A 23,227-nucleotide genomic window follows, 5' to 3' on the forward strand; every position below is an offset into this window, starting at 1 on the left:
TCAAAGGGTAAATTCCAATCAGGTGGCTGAACAATAGGTGCAGAGATCAATGCTTTCTTAAGTATTTCAAATGCTTCTACACAATCATCATCAAAGACAAATGGTATATCTTTTTGTAATAAATTAGTCAGAGGCCGAGAAATTTTTGAGAAGTCCTTAATGAACCTCCTATAAAAACCGGCGTGACCAAGGAAACTTCTTATACCTTTGATGTCCTTGGGACATGGCATCTTTTCAATAGCATCAACCTTGGCTTTATCAACTTCAATACCTCTTTCAGAAACTTTATGCCCCAAGACAATACCTTCATTAACCATAAAGTGGCACTTTTCCCAATTCAAGACAAGATTAGTTTCTTCACATCTCTGCAAAACTCGATCAAGGTTGCTCAAGCAATCATCAAAAGAGGATCCATAGACGGAGAAATCGTCCATGAAAACCTCACAAATCTTTTCACAAAAGTCAGAGAATATAGCCATCATGCATCTTTGAAAGGTAGCAGGTGCATTACATAAACCAAAAGGCATACGTCTATAAGCAAAAGTACCGAAAGGGCAAGTAAAAGTGGTCTTTGATTGATCATCGGCTGACACAGGTATTTGAGAGAAACCAGAATAACCATCTAGAAAGCAAAAATGTGTATGTTTGGATAATCTTTCTAGCATTTGATCGATAAAAGGTAAGGGGTAATGATCTTTTTAGTAGCCTTATTTAATTTGCGGAAATCAATTACCATCCTATAACCTGTAATAATTCTTTGCGGAATCAATTCATCTTTATCATTAGGAACGACAGTAATACCTCCCTTCTTAGGGACACAATGGACAGGACTTACCCACTGACTATCAGCAACGGGATAAATTATACCTGCCTCAAGGAGCTTTAGTATTTCCTTTCTTACCACTTCTTTCATCTTAGGATTCAGCCGTCGTTGATGATCACGAACTGGTTTGGCATCTTTCTCCAAATTTATTTTATGTTGACATAGAGTGGGACTAATGCCCTTAAGATCATCAAGAGTATATCCAATAGCAGCACGGTGCTTCTTCAGAGTTTTCAATAATCTCTCTTCTTCATGCTCTGAAAGGTTAGCACTAATAATAACAGGATATATCTTTTTCTCATCAAGATAAGCATATTTAAGAGTATCAGGCAACGGTTTAAGCTCAAACACGGGATCACCCTTGGGTGGAGGAGGATCCCCTAGGATTTCAACAGGCAAATTGTGTTTCAGGATAGGTTCCTGTTTAAAGAATACTTCATCTATTTCCCTTCTTTCATTCATAAACATATCATTTTCATGGTCTAGCAAATATTGTTCTAAAGGATCACTAGGAGGTACGGCAATAGAAGCAAGACCAATAATTTCATCCTTACTAGGCAATTCCTCTTCACGGTGTTGTCTACTAAATTTAGAGAAATTAAACTCATGAGACATATCACCCAACCAATAGTAACAACATCCTTTTCGCAGTCTATCCTAGCATTAACAGTGTTCAAGAAGGGTCTACCAAATATAATGGGACAAAAGCTATCTTGTGGGGAACCAAGAACAAGAAAATCAGCAGGATATTTAGTTTTCCCACACAAGACTTCAACATCTCTAACAATTCCCATTGGTGAAATAGTATCTCTATTGGCAAGTTTAATTGTGACATCAATATCTTCTATCTCAGCAGGTGCAATATCATGCATAATTTCTTTGTATAAGTCAATAGGTATTGCACTAGCACTAGCACCCATATCACATAAGCCATGATAACAATGATCTCCTATTTTAACAGAAATAACAGGCATGCCTACCACAGGTCTATGTTTATCTTTAGCACAAGGTTTGGCAATTCTAGCAGTTTCATCACAGAAATGAATAACATGCCCATCAATATTATCAGACAAGAGATCTTTAACAATAGCAATATTAGGTTCAACTTTAATTTGCTCAGGAGGTGTATAAGTTCTAATATTGCTTTTACGAACCACAGTTGAAGCTTTAGCATGATCCTTTATCCTAACAGGGAAAGGTGGTTTCTCAACATAAGAAGTAGGAACAATAGGATCATTATAAGTGATAGTCTTTTCTTCAACTTTAATAGGTGCAGCTACTTTTACTTCTATGGGAGGATGATATTTAAACCACTTCTCCTTAGGGAGATCAACATGAGCAGCAAAAGATTCACAGAAAGAAGCTACTATCTCAGAGTCAAGTCCATATTTAGTGCTAAATTTACGGAAAACATCGGTATCCATAAAAGATTTAACACAATCAAACTTAGGTGTCATACCTGACTCCTTACCTTCGTCGAGATCCCAATCTTCAGAGTTGCGTTTAATTCTTTCCAATAAATCCCATTTGAATTCAATAGTCTTCATCATAAAAGAGCCAGCACAAGAAGTATCGAGCATGGTGCGATTGTTATCAGAAAGCCGAGCATAAAAATTTTGAATAATCATTTCTCTTGAGAGCTCATGATTGGGGCATGAATATAACATTGATTTAAGCCTCCCCCAAGCTTGAGCGATGCTTTCTCCTTCGCGAGGCCAAAAATTATATATATAATTGCGATCACGATGAACAAGATGCATAGGATAAAATTTCTGATGAAATTCCAATTTCAATCGTTTGTAGTTCCATGATCCCGTATCATCACATAGCCTATACCATGTCAATGCATCTCCCTTCAAAGATAAAGGGAAGACCTTCTTCTTAATAACATCACCGGGTATACCTGCAAGCTTAAATAATCCACAAACTTCATCCACATATATTAGGTGCTCATCAGGATGCTTTGTTCCATCTCCTGCAAAAGGATTAGCTAGCAGTTTTTCTAACATACCCGAAGGAATTTCAAAGTAGACATTTTCATTTTCAGTAGGTTCAGTAGGTTGAGGAGCAACTCTTTGCTCTACTGGTCGGGGTGAAGATACCCCGAACAAGCCCCTCAGAGGATTACTTTCCATAGTAACAAGTGACAGTAAATTTCAGCACACTATATAAATTTTTCCTTACCAAATTCCACCTACCAAAGGCGCTTCACTCCCCGGCAACGGCGCCAGAAAAGAGTCTTGATGACCCACAAGTATAGGGGATCTATCGTAGTCCTTTCGATAAGTAAGAGTGTCGAACCCAACGAGGAGCAGAAGGAAATGATAAGCGGTTTTCAGCAAGGTATTCTCTGCAAGCACTGAAATTATAGGTAACAGATAGTTTTGTGATAGGATAATTTGTAACGAGCAACAAGTAACAAAAGTAAATAAAGTGCAGCAAGGTGGCCCAATCCTTTTTGTAGCAAAGGACAAGCCTGGACAAACTCTTATATAGAGAAAAGCGCTCCCGAGGACACATGGGAATTATCGTCAAGCTAGTTTTCATCACGTTCATATGATTCGCGTTCGGTACTTTGATAATTTGATATGTGGGTGGACCGGTGCTTGGGTGCTGCCCTTACTTGGACAAGCATCCCACTTATGATTAACCTCTATTGCAAGCATCCGCAACTACAACAAAAGTATTAAGGTAAACCTAACCATAGCATGAAACATATGGATCCAAATCAGCCCCTTACGAAGCAACGCATAAACTAGGGTTTAAGCTTCTGTCACTCTAGCAACCCATCATCTACTTATTACTTCCCAATGCCTTCCTCTAGGCCCAAATAATGGTGAAGTGTTATGTAGTCGACGTTCACATAACACCACTAGAGGATAGACAACATACATCTCATCAAAATATCGAACGAATACCAAATTCACATGACTACTAATAGCAAGACTTCTCCCATGTCCTCAGGAACAAACGTAACTACTCACAAAGCATATTCATGTTCATAATCAGAGGAGTATTAATATGCATATAGGATCTGAACATATGATCTTCCACCAAATAAACCAACTAGCATCAACTACAAGGAGTAATCAACACTACTAGCAACCTACAGGTACCAATCCCAGACTTAGAGACAAGAATTGGATACAAGAGATGAACTAGGGTTTGAGAGGAGATGGTGCTGGTGAAGATGTTGATGGAGATTGCCCTCTCCCGATGAGAGGAGCGTTGGTGATGACGATGGCGATGATTTCCCCCTCCCGGAGGGAAGTGTCCCCGGCAGAACAGCTCTGCCGGAGCCCTAGATTGGTTCCGCCAAGGTTCCGCCTCGTGGCGGCGGAGTCTCGTCCCGAAAGCTTGCTTATGATTTTTCTTCGGACGAAAGACTTCATATAGCAGAAGATGGGCACCGGAGGGCCAACAGGGGGCCCACGAGGCAGGGGGCGCGCCCAGGGGGTAGGGCGCGCCCCCCACCCTCGTGGCAGGTGGAGGGCCCCCTGACGTATTTCTTCCGCTCAATATTTTTTATTATTTCCAAAAATAACTTTCGTGGAGTTTCAGGACTTTTGCAGTTGTGCCGAATAGGTCTCTAATATTTGCTCCTTTTCCAGCCCAGAATTCCAGCTGCCGGCATTTTCCCTCCTTATGTAAACCTTGTAAAATAAGAGAAAATAGGCATAGGTATTGTGACATAATGTGTAATAACAGCCCATAATGCAATAAATATCGATATAAAAGCATGATGCAAAATGGACGTATCAATCATGCATGTCATCCCAGAGCAAAAATAATAATCCCCTCCTAAGTCAAATTAACCTCTCTTGTTGTCAGGCAAAAAGAAGTGATGGACCAAGCGGGCCCATAGATGGAAAGCATCGATATCGCTGATAACCGCTTAAGTGGGTGTGAGAGGACAACCACCACCACTTTGCATGTGGTCCAAACATATATATGTTGAATACCCAAAATGCACAACTTTGATGTGCCACATGCCTCAAAAACCGTAAACCAAGCACCCACACAGAGCGAGGTTCATATCAAGCGTACTACATATGATGGTCCCCTTCCCCCCTCTTCACCGCATACTATATGCTCTTGCCGTAATATATGTACAACCCAAAAGAATCCTCATAGATGGTGAAATTAATTAACCTCTCCTGATGTAGGTCAAAGTGATGTATGCATGCATGCATCGACGATGGCCTCGTGGGCCCATAGATGGAAGCGTCACACGTGAGTGTCCTAGCTAGGATATATATATGCATGTGGCCCAAAAAGGTGTTGTGTGATGTTTGAATAACCAATTTCACAATTTTGATGTGGCACGTGCCTCGGTAACCAAAAAGTCCCGACACTGAGTGAGGTGTACTTGTTCACGGACGCATACGTATAGTATATATGCTAGTCCCCTCCCACCTCTTCCACGCGTACTATATACCACCATAACACAAACAAAAAAGATTCTACCTTGCTGGTCAAATTAACCTCACTGCCGGCTGTTCGTCAAAGTGATGGACGATGACCTCGCGGGCCCACAGAAAGCGTCACACGCGAGTATCGAGTGTCTTGTAGGACAACCATCGACTGCATGTGGCCAAAACATTTATGTATGAAAGGGTTGTGTAATGTTTTAAATAATGATTTCACGACTCTGATGTGGCACCAGCCTGCCTAACAAAACGGCCAACCCACACGGTGGCTCACAACTCATAGTGTACTGCGAGCCACCCGCCACCCCCAGACGCACACACCCACACACACACCGCGAATCCACCGCAACTACGATGCATGTTAAATTAATTATCCCGCAGTGAACATACATGTTACCAAAGCAGGGACGTTTTAATTTCAAAAAAATCACAGAGATCATTAAGACGTTTTAGTACATTGATTGATTGATTTTCTATGGGTATAATGTGCAAAAATCAAATTTGAGCTACATGCACACGTGACAGTGCACCTAAATGGATTGCAAAAACACATGTGTCTCACTGGGTGCATGTTTACTCCCCGTGCAACAAATTTCAAACATTGAGAATCTTGATTTTTAAATTCTAGTACATCCAAAACTTATTTGAAGTTCATGAAACTTATCGTGTTGTCATATGGACACCAATACAAAGTGGCATTGTACTTTTTTGTCAAATTTGAGACCAGTTTTGATATAATCTTTATCTAATTACAGACGGGAGATTATTAATAATTGGGAACCAATATCCCAATCAGATTATTTATTCGAACCGTGAGCGTTAGACCAACAGTGGATACGTGCCATGCTTCGGCTAAGCAATAAAGCGGCAGCATTAATCATCCAAATAGAAAAACAATATACGTGGCGCCGCGCGACCCGTGTGGCGTGAGAGCAGGCGTGAGTTGACGGGACGCATGCGAGCAGTCCGCCGCGCAGGCAGACGAGGAGGCATGCGTGCAGGTGTGTGAATTGACGGAGGTGTGCTCGCTGCACAGTGTCATCAGGAGGCGTGCGAGTAGCTGTGTGAAACTTTGGTAGGCATGCCAGCAGTCCGGTGCGAAGGCCCCGGGAGGTGAGCCATCGGTTTGACCGCCGCCCGCCTCTCTCCCACAACTCCCACTACTCCATATTAATGGTGCGCCCGAGCGGCCGCACCCCCCATCCTCGCTACGCACACACAATCCTCTCTCTCCGCTTGCATCCTCGACACCGCTCTCAGTCCTCAAAGCCGTCAGTGTATGAGGATGCCGCCGAAGTGCCCCATCGGAGGGGGTGGCAATGCAAGGGCTGCTAAAGCACCGGAGCATGGCGTGGAGATGGAGACAGAGGTTGTCGTCACCGTCGGCATGTCACAAAAACTCTCACCCCGCCCGCCACCCCCTCGGCCCCTCCGGTACGTTCCCCATTCACACCTGCACAAGCTCCGCCACGTCTATGCCATGGCACTGCCTATCGTGGCGGTAAACACTTAGCTCGACGCCTGCCGCCGCCGCCAGGTTGCCAGCAAAGCCCACCGCATTTCGCCACTTCCGCTTGCCGCCGCCTATCACCATCGACTTTCTCGACGCTGCTCGTGGTCGACCCAGCTCCGCTCGGTTGGGGAATCTGCCGTACTGAGGGTTCTTTCTCATGGACGACAAGGTAACTAATTTAACGAGATATTATCTCATCTCTTATCCCAGTTCATCTACCTCCTTTAATCACCTGGCAGAAATCGCCGTGAATTCATTTTTATTCTAGCTGATTTGAGGGTTTTCTTCCATTCATAGAATGTACATTGCGCCGACACTTCAGGACTTGGCGACCGCCGCCAGAGATTCCATCTCATCATACCAGATAACTTGAGGACGCGCACGGTATGTTCAATCTCACCCTAAATCGGTTGGCATGGCCTACTTTCCTGAACATATTCTAAGTATTGCTACATTTGGATAAAAGGTGCCACATGCACCATATACGTCAAAGGGGATTTTCCCCCTCTTCTTTCTATATTAGGCAAATTAATGATGTATTGTTCTTTCGATTACTCTCATATTTCCATGAAATCGTGTTTACCCTATCTGTTTAATTATAGACTTTTGTCCTTCGATTTCAACTGTTGTATAGTTCTTTCAATTTGGGCCCATATTTGCATGTTACCATATTTTCTTTAACAATCCTACCATTTTCTGCAGGACATCCCTCGCTATGCAACAGATTATGTAGTGCACAATTTTTCCCTTTACATACATCAAGGCTCCACGAATGTCATACTGCACACAAACCATGGATTTACAATCGTTGCTACTGTAAGACGTGATGAACGTGGTGACTCCTATTTTGGCACTGGCTTTTGGAATGAAATTGCAAAGTTTTATGTACTGAAAGCTGGCACTAAAATTGCACTGCACATAGAAGGGCCTGGTCATGAGATATATGCTAACTTCCCCGACAAAATCATTCGTCCAGACTTTGTTCGAAGTAAGTTTTCTTTTCAACTGTCTGCATTTGTTGACTTACCCAGCAATGTCAAATGAATTGTGCAGTATTTAAGCAACAAATTGTTATTCCCTTTTCTTACTATATTCCTACCTAATAACTTCTAGTTATCAATACACTTTGCTATTGCCCTATTTTAACTAAATATTCCATGTCCTCCCATTTCTATCAGAAAGCGCCGCTGACAAGGAGACTCCGGAGGTGGAGAACGGGGCTGCCAACAAGCGGAGGCAGGGCGAGCTAGAACTGCAAGCAACTCTAGTAGGCCTAGACTTAATCAGCAGCCTCCCCGATGTTATTTTGAGAGTCATCATCTCCCTCCTCCCAATCAAATATGGGGCGCGGACAACCCTCCTTTCCCGGCGGTGACGCCCCCTATGGAACTCCAGCCCTCTCGACCTCATCGACACCCACAAGCTCTGCCATGGCTATCGCAAAAGCTTGGATGCATTCTCCAAGATCCTCGGCAGTCACCTTGGGCCAACCAAAGGCCTTAGAATGGGCAAGTTCCATTCCAACGGCAAGGACCAAGCCAAGCTTGACGACTGGTTGCGATCCCCCGCCCTAGATCAGCTCGAGGAGCTCACCTTTGATGATGGGCATATGCGGTCGCTGCCAACGTCCGAACTCTGCCTCGCGCCCACACTCCGCGTCGCCAAGTTCAGGAACTGCCATTTCCCGCCCCTTAATGACGCGCCCGCTCTTATTCTACCACGACTGAAGCACCTCGAGCTCGTCGTCGTCTGCCTCTCAAAGGGTGACATGGAGCGCCTGCTCCGTGGATGTACTGCACTCGAGTACCTTCGTCTTCAGGCGATCAATGGGTTGAGTACCTTCCACATCACCTCCATGACTCTCCGGACTATTTATGTGTGTTGCTGGTGCGGCAGGAAGACATCAAAAAAGGTGGACCATGGTATGGTCATCCAGGACACACCTGCACTTGAGAGATTACTTGTAGTTGATCAAGAAGGTCCAACAAGAATCAATGTCATTTTTGCGCCGAAATTGACAGTGGTGGGCTACTCGTCTGACAAATACTACGAACTTGTTATTGGATCCACACCCATTCAGGTACAACAGCCGCCTTCTACCTCTCCTTCTACAAATTAAAATTATTTCTAATTTTAAAGATGTTTGTTCGTCTGTCATTCAGAAAATGATTCCGACAAGCTTGACCCCGAAACTATGCACAGTGAAGGTCTTGGCACTAGAATCTATTGGGCCCGACCTGGAGCAAGTTGTCAGTTTCCTGAGATGCTTTCCGTGCCAGTAGAAGCTATATATCGAGGTGATGTTCCTTTCCTGTTAAATGTTAACCATAAGGGATTTCAATTTGTGACAACTTTTTCCAAGTTTACAATGACAATGTACTACAATTTCTGAAGGTTCTTTTGGAGGATTTCAGTACATACATGCCCCCCCAATATTGGTTGCTTGATCCATATGGTTACATTCAATAAGCATTTCTCCTTTGGATTCATCTGTACTAGTTTTCTTAGGGAACTTTTCATCCACTCCAACCTCTTGTGAAGAAGGCTACATTTTTTAGAATGTAATCAAATGCCCGTGTTAATCATGTCAGATCGAAGATGGCATGTTAGTGCATTTTACAAATCCTGCAAACCAAATAGCTAGGCCTGTAGTAATGTTCAAAACTGCATGTAGGCACTAACACGTTTTCTTCTTTTGCAGATAAGATTAGACCCGGTGGTGGATAATGTGATACAATATAACAATGACATCGAATGCCTAGATCTGCATCTCTTAGAAATTACTTTGAACTCCTACCGAGGGACCTCACTGGAGATTATATTCGCCAGGTTCTTTGTTCTCAGAGCAAGGGTGCTGAAGGAAATGAGGTTTTCCCTACATTTATTTCGCAAAAGTGAATGGTCTGTTGATCAGTGCCGGCGCCTGCGGCAGAACGGAGTAGGCTCCAAAAATTCTGAATTTCATTTTGGAACTTCAGATGACAGAGTAATCGGAAATCATCGGGTCAACCCCATACATGACTTCTCAGTGGCCGACCCCTTTGCAAAAAATTTGAGGTTTCGAAGCCAGACTTAGAAGTGGTGATATTAGTTTGAAGCTCTCTGATATCCATGTTCAGCGCATCAGCGCGAGCGTTTGCAGCTGATGAGCTGAATTTCATTTCTAATATCAGTTTGAACCTTGTAATCTTCGAATTTGAGACATATAACTCTGGAATTTGAACCTTGTAACATTTCGAGCTTTTGTGGTAGAATCGTTGAAATGGCATCGTATGAGACTCGTATATTGCTAGCACTATTTTGACCTTAATATGCAATGGTCTTAGATTTCATTAACCATTCTCGAATCAGTTTACCTTGTCGATCTCACGGCACACGATCTGTATAGCTAACTCGACTGACATTATTGCACACAGTTGGTTTCTTCCACCGTGTGCACTGTAGAGTGCGGAATTAATTATCGCACTTGAGTGTCCATCATCACCCTTCTATGTAACTTTGACCTCATCACCCAAGGGTAAACTTATGACCGAAGTCATTCCACACACTTCATTTTTTCAAAGCTTTTTGCCAATAAACGCCCACGATTTGTCCCTCTTCTAGCCGACGTGGGGCCAAACTAGCCGGGCGGGAAGCTTGCGCGGTAAACAGCGCGGTAGCGCGGGAACAGGCTCACCGATGATACATTTGGCGCCTCTTCGAGCCCATGCCTGGGGTGTGGTGTTGTCAAGCGTGCACTGGATTCTGGAATCCTCCGCTATGAACGCCGTGACAAGACGTGACGATTACAGGCCGGCCGGCCCCCATTTATTACAGCGGCCATTTAACCTACCCTTGTGTCTCTTCAACCTTTCGATCACGCCCCACCATTGCAAGAAGCACACCCACCACGAGAAATTCTTAGAGGGTATCCTGCGTGGCTCCAATGGCGCTCCGAGCGGCTGCCGACAATGAGCAGCAGTTCACCATGCGTGCTGTGGTGGACACCCACAGAAGGTTCATGGACCTCTCGGTGGTGTACACCAATGACCCGGTCTGGGCGGAGCACTCCATCCACATCATGGAGGTGTTGCTTGCCGAGGAGAAGTACAAGGTGGTCGGGTTTGACCTCGAGTACACTCGCGCTCGTGTCGGGTCTCGTCCCAAGGTCGCCGTCTCCCAGATGTGTGTGCGCCACCACGTCCTTGTCTACCACTACTGCCTGGTGTCAGTGTCAAAACCGGCGGATCTCGGGTAGGGGGTCCAGAACTGTGCGTCTAAGGCGGCTGGTAACAGGAGGCGGGGGATACAATGTTTACCCAGGTTCGGGCCCTCTCGATGGAGGTAATACCCTACTTCCTGCTTGATTGATCTTGATGATATGAGTATTACAAGATTTGATCTACCACGATATCGTAGAGGCAAAACCCTAGAAGCTAGCCTATGGTTATGATTGTTGTTGTCCTACGGACTAAACCCTCCGGTTTATATAGACACCAGAGGGGGCTAGGGTTACACAGAGTCGGTTACAAGGGAGGAGATCTACATATCCGAATTGCCAAGCTTGCCTTCCACGCAAAGGAGAGTCCCATACGGACACGGGACAAAGTCTTCAATCTTGTATCTTCATAGTCCAACAGTCCGGCCAAACTATATAGTCCGGCAGTTCGAGGACCCCCTAATCCAGGACTCCCTCACTAGCCCCTGAACCATTCTTCAATGACGATGAGTCCGGCGCGCAGATTGTCTTCGGCATTGCAAGGCGGGTTCTTCCTCCGAATACTCCATTAGAAGATTTTGAACACAAGGATTGTGTCCGGCTCTGCAAAACAAATTCCACATACCACCGTAGAGAGTATAATATTCCCACGAATCTAATCTGCTGACAAATTTTCATAGCGTGACGTTCTACCGTGGTCTGGTTATGACGAACCGTTCTTCCCAGCCTGCCACTGTACGTGTTACGAGGCGGTTTTATTGGCACGTCTTGTTGAAGCAGAGATCATGTTCCTTTTATCATGGGATTCTCATCAATATGGGTGTGGGCAACCCAATCGCGCCCGTGGGTATGACTCCTCGATTTTAGGCAAGTTCCAAACGGTCACGCGAAGGACGCTTGATATTCACCCTCTTCATAAAGGGGCCAAGGCCTGTCCTTTTCTTCTCGCGCTCGATCCTTGCCTTCCCCACCTCGAATTCCAACACCCGAGGCTCCAGCTGAGCGCTTCGGACATTCAATCATGTCCGGATCCAACCTTCAAGGTCGGTGGATAGCCTCCTCTGTCACAGAGGAGGACATCAAGAAGCTAAGAGGAGCCAGGTATCTGACCGCCAAAATCTCGCATAGGCTGCCTGCTCCAGGGCAAGTCATCCCTACTCCCGAACCCAACGAGAGTGTCGTATTTGTTTCCCACTTCCTCCGAGGGCTAGGTTTTAGTCTTGATCCCTTCATTAGAGGGCTTATGTTCTATTACGGGCCCGATTTCCATGATCTGGCTCCGAATTCCATCCTTCACATCTCGTCGTTCATCGTCGTGTGTGAGGCCTTCCTCCGCATCACCCCACACTTCGGCTTATGGCTCAAGACCTTCAATGTGAAGCCGAAGATGATCGATGGGCGACACGCAGAATGCGGAGGTGCCATAATAAGCAAAGGCGCTGATGCTCCATGGCCAAAGGGTTCCTTCCCGGAGATGTCCAACTTATGGCAGCGGGAGTGGTTTTACATCACGGCCCCCCGAAGTACTAAGTGGGCAGCTGCCCCCGCCTTCCGTTCGCCCCCCCCCCCCCCTGCCACAACTGGCGTCATGGGTCAACAAGGGGCTGGACTGGGGGCCAGTTAATGATGTGCCGATATTGCAGAGTCGCATCCAAGATCTCCTCGAGAGAGATGTTAGCCTTGTCAAGGTAATGCAAGTCATGCTAGTTCGTCGGGTCCTGCCATCCCAACGTCGACCTCTCCGTATGTGGGAGTTCAACCCGGAGGACAGCGAACTATTCAGCAATTCTTTGGCATGACGCTTGAAGGGATGTATGGATTGTTCTTCAAACCACGAATAAAGTGTTCGGACACCACCGAGGATGCGGGTCTAAACTGCAATCGTCCAGATACCCAGGTAAGTAATTCTGCGGCCAAACACGCTGTCTTTTTATTTATCACAACATCATTCTGAAAAGTCGCTCTTTGACCAGGTGTGGATAAAAAGGCGAAGATGATCAGGTGTTCGGCTCCCCTTCCCGAAGGCTCACTGGATCCTGTACTAGCCAGGATGCTTGAGTATGCACCTCACCAGGTGCCATCAGAGGAAGATAAAGGGAGGAATAAAGAAGCCGAAAGCGGGCCTCGCGCATTACTCATCCGAACCGGGGGAGTTAGTGTCTTCGTGAAGGAGGATAACCGGGGAGAAGAATCTAAAATTCCCTCTCCCCCAGGACGGAAGAGGACCGCCTCTGAAGATTTGGAAACGAGGGTTTCCAAATGAGGAAAGAAACCTTCGCCAGGGGGTCCTGCCCCGGAGGGCATCCTTACCGCACAGTGCCCGCAAGGGGATCAGCCCTCCACCGAGCTGTAAGTGACCAAGAGTACTTTTGGTAAATATATCCTGCTTCATTTCTAAGGACAATAATCGAGACGTATGTCTTGCAGTTCGGATCGTAGCCCTTCTCGACAGAGTTCGTCTTCGGGGGATCTTCTTCTGGAGATGATGGAGAGCGAAACGCCTCCCCCTGTGGTGTCGTCGCGGAGAATTTCTCCTGATCCGCCATGGCCGGAAGGTAACCCTTCGGCCACCCGAAGTCCAGAGGATTCAGCTCCTAAGGAGAGCAACAGAAAGAGTCCGGGACTGTCTGGTGCACAACCGGACGTACTGATGGGACTTCTGGAGCAAGCGGCTATCTCAGAGGCGCATCGTACTTTAATGGGTACGGTGGTTGAGAGGATCTCATCCGCCGAAAGTGGGTTGCATGAGGCTTTTATGAGCCTGCTAAGAGGTTTTGTGGTACGCAAAGTAATATATATATTTTTTGACGGTACCGCACACGCTAGGTGTGCCCTTATGCAGACAGTAGCCCCCGAGACTCTGGTTGCTGTCCAAAGGCGGCAAACAGAGGATCATAGTCCCAGGTAATGATCATGCTGCTTTTATGTGCAGACGGCTGAGGGTCCGGTGGCTAGCCGGACTGGTGAGTTTGCCGAACTGAAGCGGCAACTTGATGTAGCAGATGCCAACATCATGCTTGTAAACAAGCGGCTTGACAAGGCACAGGGTATGTATTCTCCGATGGTTAACAGATATTTAAGAGGAGCATGATGCTAGTATCTATAATATGTTGTGATTCCAGATGGAGGTGCCGCCGTGGAGACCCTTTGGGTGGAGCTTGCCCGAGCCAAGGAACAAGCCAGGAGAAGTGATGCGGCCGCCCTAAAGGCGGTCGAAGAATTAAGAGCCGAACAGGCTGCTCATCGCCAGAGCAAAGATAAAATAGCCAAGATGGCTGTTGAGCTGAAGGATGCCGCCGACCGATATGAGCTTCTTGAAAAGGAAAGCCAAGAGAAAGCGGCGGACCTGAAGAAAGCCATGGTAGCAGCCAAGGAGACCCGCTCTGAAATCAGAGTGGCGAAGGAGGAGCTTCGTCAAGCCGGAGATATAACGGCTGGGAGGCCCTTTTTGTTGCGGACGAAGTTCGCAGATCCGAAGTATGCCCCTCTGGATCAATTATGGAGTGCTGCAGACGCGTACTTGGACTTGGCAGCGAGTGCTGCTGATGCGACTGAGTATTTCAAAGATCAAAAATATCATGAAGTGGAAAAGTTGTTCTGGTCGCAGTTCAGTGCTCCAACGCGTGCGCTGCAGTTAAATGAGCAAATGGCTGAGTGGGCTGAGCTCCATAGGTTGTCCGGGCTTGCCATGAGGTCTGTCGTGGATCATCTTTGGCCGGAAGGACCAAGGCCGAATAGTTATTTTGGTTTAGTGCAACGATTCCTTGGTGTTGTGCCGCATATCGATGCTGCAAAGAGGTCGGCGTGCATAGAGGGTGCGCGGATGGCTCTTGCCCGTGTTAAGACATACTGGGCAGAGATGGAGGCCACCGCTATTGCAACCCAGAGTTCGGCCCTAGGCCGGGTATCGGCCGAGCACTATTTTTAAGAAGTCCTAGAAGGCGCTTGTTTAATAAAGGCTCAGTGCTCGAAGAGTATCATGTTCTAGTGACATGTATCCCAATTGTAAAAACAATGCTATTATGATTATAAAGGTTGTGTTTATACTTTTTCCTGAAAGTATTATGATGCCTCCTGTGCGGCCGTTTATGTATGTATATAACCTGAAAGTTTGCAGTCGTCGGCTTCAGCCCCCACGCATATAATGCGGGGGTGTTCGGAAAAGCCATTAAGGAGGTGATAGCGCGGCGAACAAGGGAATCGGACTATATTGCTTTAACACTTTCACTTAGCCATAGGAGTTTGACGGTGGGGCTACTATATAGCCCCTGGTACTTCCGCGTCTAGCCGGATACGGCGCGCGTACATACATGACCGGGAAACCAGTCCTTCGTTAATGCGGAGGAATCGCAAAGATTCTGATGAGTCATCGAGTGGTTGACCAGTCTCGCGCTTTATCATGATAGTCAGTTTTCGGCTTTCTCTACTGAGGTGCTTGTCCGGATGAACCAGGGCACAATCGCAGTAGTTCTCCCGGTGCCACCTTAGCCGATAGAGCGGAACGTAAGGTAGCAAAACACGGGTGCCGGGCAAACCCAACTATTGACCAAAGACATGATTCGGAGCTGATGCATATAAGGCCAAACTCGCGACACCGAACACTCCCTAAGGTATTCGGTCTTTACAACATATATCGGGCTGAGTAACGCCCTTGATAATGAACCCTGAATTTCCAGGTACGTGCATTAGTCTGGCGTGGCGAAATGCCAATAACGCCAGCATCCCTCTCGGTTGTGTTTAGTATCCAGAGGGTGTGAAGCAACAAGAGACAGTAAGAAAGGTTTACACAGGGTCTTAATCTAAAAAGAAACCTTTGAGCGGGGCCCTGCTGCACGTCTGCGCCTGTGTCTCCGTTGTGCCGTATCCTGGAAGGGTGTAGCACGATTATCATCTATAAAAGAGAAAAACTTAGGTGAAAGTATTCGTGCGAAAAATTGGTTATTCTTAATAAACCATTAAAATTCAATCTAAAATAAGGGCAACCCGAACTGTAGTTCTTTTTACATGCGGGAAGCCCCTAGCGCCACTTATGGGGATATATCCATCAACCCAATCTCAGGTTTATCTGAGCTGTTACAGCCAGTGTTGCGTCAGACTCGTCTAGCCGTGTCCACGGTCTTGACGACAGATCATTTATTCTGGTTGGAGAGGCCAGTCAGTGTTCGGCTACTAAAGCCGCCACACATTCTTCCGTACGCAAGGAACGATCTGCGTTTCCGCTAACTATGATGGTGCCACGTGGACCGGGCATCTTAAGCTTAAGATAAGCATAATGCCGTACTGCCTTAAAACGAGCGAAGGCTGTTCTTCCGAGTAGTGCTTGATAGCTGCTTCGGAATGGAGCGATGTCGAAGGTTAACTTTTCACTTCGGAAGTTGTCGGGAGAACCTAATACAACCTCTAGTACTAGAGAGCCCGTGCAGCGGGCCTCTGGGCCTGGTATTACTCCTTTAAAGGTAGTATTGCTTTGGTTAATTCTTGTCGGGTCTATCCCCATTTTGCGGACTGTGTCCTGATATATCAGATTGAGACTACTGCCGCCGTCCATAAGGACTCGGGTGAGATGGTATCCGTTAATTATTGGGTCCAGCACCAAGGCCGCAGATCCTCCGTGCCGGATACTAGTCGGGTGATCCCTACGATCGAAAGTGATCGGGCAGGCCGACCAAGGGTTGAACTTGGGGTGACGGGCTCCACGGCGCATACGTCTCGGAGTGCGCGTTTGCTCCACCTCTTCGTTACGTGAATCATGTTCACTGTTTTGACCTCTGGTGGGAATTTTTTCTGTCCCCCATTGTTTTGCCGGTGAGGCTCATCCTCGTCTTCACTTGGTGTCTCCCTCCCCTTGTGCTCGGCGTTTAGCTTGCCAGCTTGCTTGAAGACCCAGCATTCTCTGTTGGTGTGATTTGCAGGTTTGTCGGAGGTGCCATGAATCTGACATAATCTGTCTAGAATCTTGTTTAGGCTGGACGGACCATCTCAGTTGCCTTTAAATAGCTTTTTCCGTTGACCGGGTTGAGAGCCCCTGAATCCGGCATTTACCGCCGTGTTGTCTAGGCTGTCTTCATTGCTTCGACGGTTGCTTTTATGGCGTCGCGGTTTCCCATTACCATCCCAGACTTCGGATGTGCCTGGGTCGCTGGTGCCGCTACGGGCCAGCCAACTATCTTCGCCCGCGCAAAAGCGGGTCATAAGGCATGTTAAGGCTGCCATTGTCCTCGGTTTTTCCTGACCGAGGTGTCTGGCGAGCCATTCGTCCCGGACACTGTTTGAAAGCTGCTAAGGCTTCGGCGTCCGGGCAGTTGACAATTTGATTCTTCTTAGTGAGGAATCTGTTCCAAAGCTTTCGGGCTGACTCTCCGGGCTATTGAATTATATGACTTAAATCGTCTGCATCCGGAGGCCGGACATAGGTCCCTTGAAAATTAGCCCGAAAAGCATCCTCAAGCTCTTCCCAACTTCCAATTGAGTTTTCGGGGAGTCTCTTCAGCCAATGCCGAGCTGGTCCTTTCAACTTGAGGGGTAAGTATTTGATGGCGTGGAGATCATCTCCACGAGCCATATGGATATGAAGGATAAAGTCCTCGATCCAGACCCCAGGGTTTGTCGTTCCGTCGTACGCCTCTATGTTCACGGGTTTGAATCCCTCTGGAAATTCGTGATCTAGCACCTCATCGGTGAAGCATAGGGGGTGCGCGGCACCCCTGTACTTGGATGTGTCATGACGTTCTGACGGTTGTAGTGTTCGGTTTTGATTCTGTGTCGGAGCGCGCTTCCTAGATCCGTAGATGGACCTGGTCATACCGACATCATTAGCCGCCCTATCGCGGCCACGGGGTGGTCGATCCGGCTGATCGGCCATTTTCTTTTTTGGCTGTGTGGGCTCTAAAGCCTCGTCATTGAAGTCAGGTAGCAGCTTGCGCTTTGGATAGCTCTTTGTGTGGCGACTGCCACCGTACTTTTCTGCAGTGTCGAGCACTTTGTTCCATCTACTGTTGAGTGTATTTTGCGCGGCCTTGAGCCTTTGCTTCTGCTTCTTTAGACTCCACGCGGTGGCAAGAAGCCTTCTATGGAGGTTCTCTTGCTCCAAGTGCCTTTCCGGGATGATGTGTGCATCGTCGTCCAGTCTATTCTCCTCTCCGGAGACAGGTTGATTAGCTTTACCCTCGGCGTCACCATTGTCGGACAGCGGCTCCGTAATGTGTTCGCTGTCCGCTGGTTCCCCCTGCTCTGTCGCTGGGTCCATGTGGTCGTTTCCTCTGGAGTCGTCCAGGATATTATTCTTTCTTGCGCTGTTACCGCTATTTTTGCCGAGGCGGGGTTTGGAGCGGCGCCTACGTTGTCGCTTTGGTTGCTTCTCGAGGGAACTGTCCTTCGCTGCTTCTTCCCATTCCTCGTCGTTGTTTTCTTTGGTGGTGTCCACCATGTATATATCGTATGAAGAGGTGGCAGTCCAGCGCCCTATGGGCGGCGGTTCCTGTTCTTCTCCTGCATCGTCGTCCATACCGTCGATGTCTTCGGAGCCGAAATCGAGCATGTCGGTTAAGTCGTCGACAGTGGCTACCAAGTGGGTGGTGGGTGGGGAATGAATTTGTTCGTCGTCCGCCTCCCACTCAAGCCGGACATAGTTCGGCCAAGGGTCTCCAGACAAGGAGAGAGACCTTAATGAATTTAACACGTCGCCCAGTGGCGAGTGTTGAAAGATATCCGCGGAGGAAAACTCCATGATCGGTGCCCAATCAGATTCGATAGGCACGGACGCAGGCGGTTCGGAGCCCGTGGCCGGGGACGAATCCGAGGATCCGGCAACACAGGTCTCGTAGGAGGTGAAGTCAGTATTCGACTCTATCGCCGCTGAGTGTGGAGCCTCCGTGACGGGGTCCATCCACCCGTCCTCGGATGGCACAATATGCTCCGGATTGAGGGCCGGAGTAGCTGCAGGTGTGATCTCCCGAACATTGTCCGATGGCAGAGCTAAGTCAGGCTCGTCGTGACTGTGCGGCGCACCTGACATGGGCTCGAATCCGGTGAAGATCAAGTCTCCGTGGATGTCGGCAGTATAGTTCAAGTTTCCAAACCTGACCTGATGGCCAGGGGCGTAGCTCTCGATCTGCTCCAGATGGCCAAGCGAGTTGGCCCGCAGTATGAAGCCGCTGAATATGAAGATCTGTCCGGGGAGGAAAGCCTCACCCTGGATCGCATTGTTGTTCATGATCGAAGGAGCCATCAAGCCTTTATCGCGACGGCACAGTGGAACTCTCAATGAAAGCACCAATGTCGCTGTCAAAACCGGCGGATCTCGGGTAGGGGTCCCGAACTGTGCGTCTAAGGTGGATCGTAACAGGAGGCGGGGGACACAATGTTTACCCAGGTTCGGGCCCTCTCGATGGCGGTAATACCCTACTTCCTTCTTGATTGATCTTGATGATATGAGTATTACAAGATTTGATCTACCATGAGATCGTAGAGGCTAAACCCTAGAAGCTAGCCTATGGTTATGATCGTTGTTGTCCTACGGACTAAACCCTCCGATTTATATAGACACCGGAGGGGGCTAGGGTTACACAGAGTCGGTTACAAGGAAGCAGATCTACATATCCAAATTGCCAAGCTTGCCTTCCACGCAAAGGAGAGTCCCATCCGGACACGGGACGAAGTCTTCAATCTTGTATCTTCATAGTCCAACAGTCCGGCCAAAGTATATAGTCCGGCAGTCCGAGGACCCCCTAATCCAGGACTCCCTCACTTGGCCACAAGGCCTTGCGAGCGTTTCGCCAGGTTTGTCAACAGCCCCCACTACATGTTCGCTACGGTGGACATCACCAACGATGTAAAGGCGCTCGAGAATTCGTGCATCGCCTGCCAGAATCTTGTCGACATCCAGGGCCAATACAAGGTCAGGGGCAGCAAGGAGCGTGAGAAGGACTCACTGGTTCACCTCGCCGAGGCCATCATCAACGCCTACTATAGAGACATGAAGGATTCGTGCAACAAGGACAAGCGCGCCTGGCACTCGGCTTGGATGGAGAAACTCGACAAAGCTCACGTCGTGTACGCGGCCAAGGAGGCGTACACGAGCTATGACATGTACAGGCGGATTGTTGACATGAGGAAGTCCCTCCTTCCCCAAAACGGCCAGGGATCCAGCCGGAAGCAGAGCAATGGCAAGCGTCGTCGCAACAATAAGTAGATGATTAGATCATCGTTTCTCCTACTTTAGTATGCATGTAATTGCGTTCTTTGGTGTGTGGAAATGTTATGTGTGTAGTCACTTGTGTAATTGAATGCTTAATTTGGTTATGCAATGCAGTCTTTTTAAGTATATATGTTGATGCTCCGTAGACAGAGCGTAAATGTTGTGCGGACAAAGAAAATCACATCGCACACGGAGAAAAAATGGAACCCGTCGGTGATGATTTCATCAATCACTCACAATTGTATACCAGCAATCGTTTGCTCACAACACATATGTCTTATTAGAAGCAATCGTCTGCGTTATTATCGGTCTTCACACACATTTCTGATTACAGACCTGTTTGCCGCGTATCACACACATCTTGTTATATTGAACCGTTTCTGTTCTCTTGCCTAATCACAAACAGTTCATCCGAGTGAACCGTATGTTGTACATCGCACACACCTTGATCGGGCTGACCGTTTCTTTTGTGTTGCCTAATCACAAACAGTTCATCCGAGTAAACCGTATGCTATACATCGCACACACCTTCATCTGGCTACCCGTTTCTTTTGTTCCTCCTCATCGCAAATGGTTAATTGAGCTAAACCGTATGCCCTGCATCGCACACGCAACTAAAATCTGAACCGTGTTTGATGCATCCTCCATCGAAAATGTTTTGCACCTTTTTTGACGGTTATTTTACACCATCGTTTGCGATTATGGCATCGCACACAGTTTCATCGAAGGGTCTCTGGTCGTAGTGTCGCATTAGCAGCATCCTGCAGTAGTGTCATATCATGCATATGGTGCCTTGCATTGCTTACTTTATACATAAAATATGCCATCTGCTTAGTTTAGACATGCATTGTGTGAATGCCATCTGTTTAGTTTCTATATCATATATGTGAATCATGCAATGCCATCTTGTTTAGCCAGGCATAATATATGTGAATTTTGCAATGCCATCCTGGTTAGCCAGTCATCTTATATGTGAATTATATCATGCCATCCTTTTTTATTACATATTAAATTTGTCAAGAATTTTAGTACATTCAGTTACTCTTCCTATGCATCAGCCATTCGACACGGTCATGGAAAAATCATGAGTGAAAACAAGGTCTTCAGAGCACACAATGCTATCTAACGAAGCACATGTCTTGTTGGTTACGGATAGCTCCTCAGAAGAGGATTCAGAGACAGATGACCAGTCCTATCCCCCCCCCCCCGAGGTGCATGCATGCTCTAACTTGGCAGGGTTATATTGTTCATATCGTGCATATGGTGTCTTGCATTGGCATGTCATTTGCTTAGTTTAGACATTCTTTGCGTGAATGCCACCTGTTTAGTGTCTAATTACCATATATGTGAATTTTGCAATGCCATCTTGTTGCAAGATATTATGTATGTGAATTATGCAATGATATCTTGTTGCAAGGCATTATGTATGTGAATTATGCAATGCCATGCTGTTTATCCAAGCGTCCTATATGTGAATTATATCGTGCCATCCTTTTTTGTATTACTCATTCCATTTGTCGACAATGTTTGTATATTCAACTGCTCTTCCTGTGCATCAACCATTTGAATTGGTGATGGAAATATCTGGAGTGAAAACAAGGTCTTCAGAGCAGACAATGATACCTGCTGAAGCAGATATCTTGCTGGTTACAAATAGCTCCTCAGAGGAGGATTCAGAGGCAGATGACCAGTCCTATTTTCCCCCTGAGGTGTATGGTCAAACTTGGCAGGATTATATTACTCATATCATGCATATGTTGTCCTGCAATGCTTAGTTTTTACATCATATACACAATATTGAATGCCATCTGCTTAGTTGACACATCATATATGCAATTGCCCTCTGCTCACTTGCTTAGTATATAATCATATATTTGAATTATATCATGCCATGATGTTTACATAGACAGCATGTATCTGAATTATGGCATGCGAACCCATTTTCTAAAGACATAATATAGTTATATCATCTCATCCTGTTTACATAGTCATCATATTTTGAATTATGTCATTCTATCCGTGAATTATATCATGCCATCATGTTTCCATCGATGGCATGTTTGTGAATTATGGCATGCCAACCACTTTAATAAACACATCGTATAGTTATATCATGTCATCCTGTTTACATAGTCATCATATTTTGAAGTATGTCATTCTATCCTGTGTAGTTAGCCATCATACATGTGAAATTGTGTCATGCTATCCTGTTTAATTAGCCATCATATATGTGAAATTATGTCATGCTATCCTGTTTGGTTAGACAACATAAATGTGAATTATTTCATGCCCTGTTTTCTTCCCTACTATCCATTGCACCTGTCTATCTTACAATGTCTGTACATTCAATTACTTTTCTTGTTTATCAGCCATTTGAATTGGAGGGGGTGATGGTAGTATCTATGGGATTAAAAACACGGTCTTCAGAAAAGATCATGCTACCTGTCGATGCAGATAGAACCCCGGTTGTACTTGCCCAAGAACCAACCCCGCCACACATAACCCAGACTCACGCAGATTGTACCCCTACCCAGTTGGACAAAGAATGAGCTACACCCCTTCTAACCCCAACCCCAGCAGATAGTAACCCAGTTCTAGTTGACGCAGCACCGTCTCCACCACAGAGCACCCAAACACGAGCAGTTAGTAAGGCAACTGCAGTGCCCAAAGTACGAGGACCACCACTCTGAACCCCAAGTCAATGCTTGAAGGAGAATAAGAATTGTTCTCAGGTTCCGTAGCTATGGTTCATACTCCTTTGCTCTTGCATCACTGTATTTACTCATACCAACTAATTTCAAATTTGAAGGATGCAATTGAAACTCCAATGGCGCAACAGGTATGTTTTAAACCTGTTTCTTTAACGTGTTTGCTGTTGTAACTTGCTCTATGTTGATTTCAGTTTCAATTGAATAAACAGTTATGTTTTCATGCCATGCACATTACAAGTGTTGTTATTGTTGTGTAGTTTCCCGCACTTATATTCTGTTTATGCTGCTTTGTTTAAGTAGATATGATTTGAATTGTCTCTATCTTGATTTGGCAACATAAACTCGAATGATATAGA

Source organism: Triticum aestivum, chromosome 2D (genome assembly GCF_018294505.1).
Source record: "Triticum aestivum cultivar Chinese Spring chromosome 2D, IWGSC CS RefSeq v2.1, whole genome shotgun sequence".
In the NCBI taxonomy this organism is placed as follows: Eukaryota; Viridiplantae; Streptophyta; class Magnoliopsida; order Poales; family Poaceae; genus Triticum; species Triticum aestivum.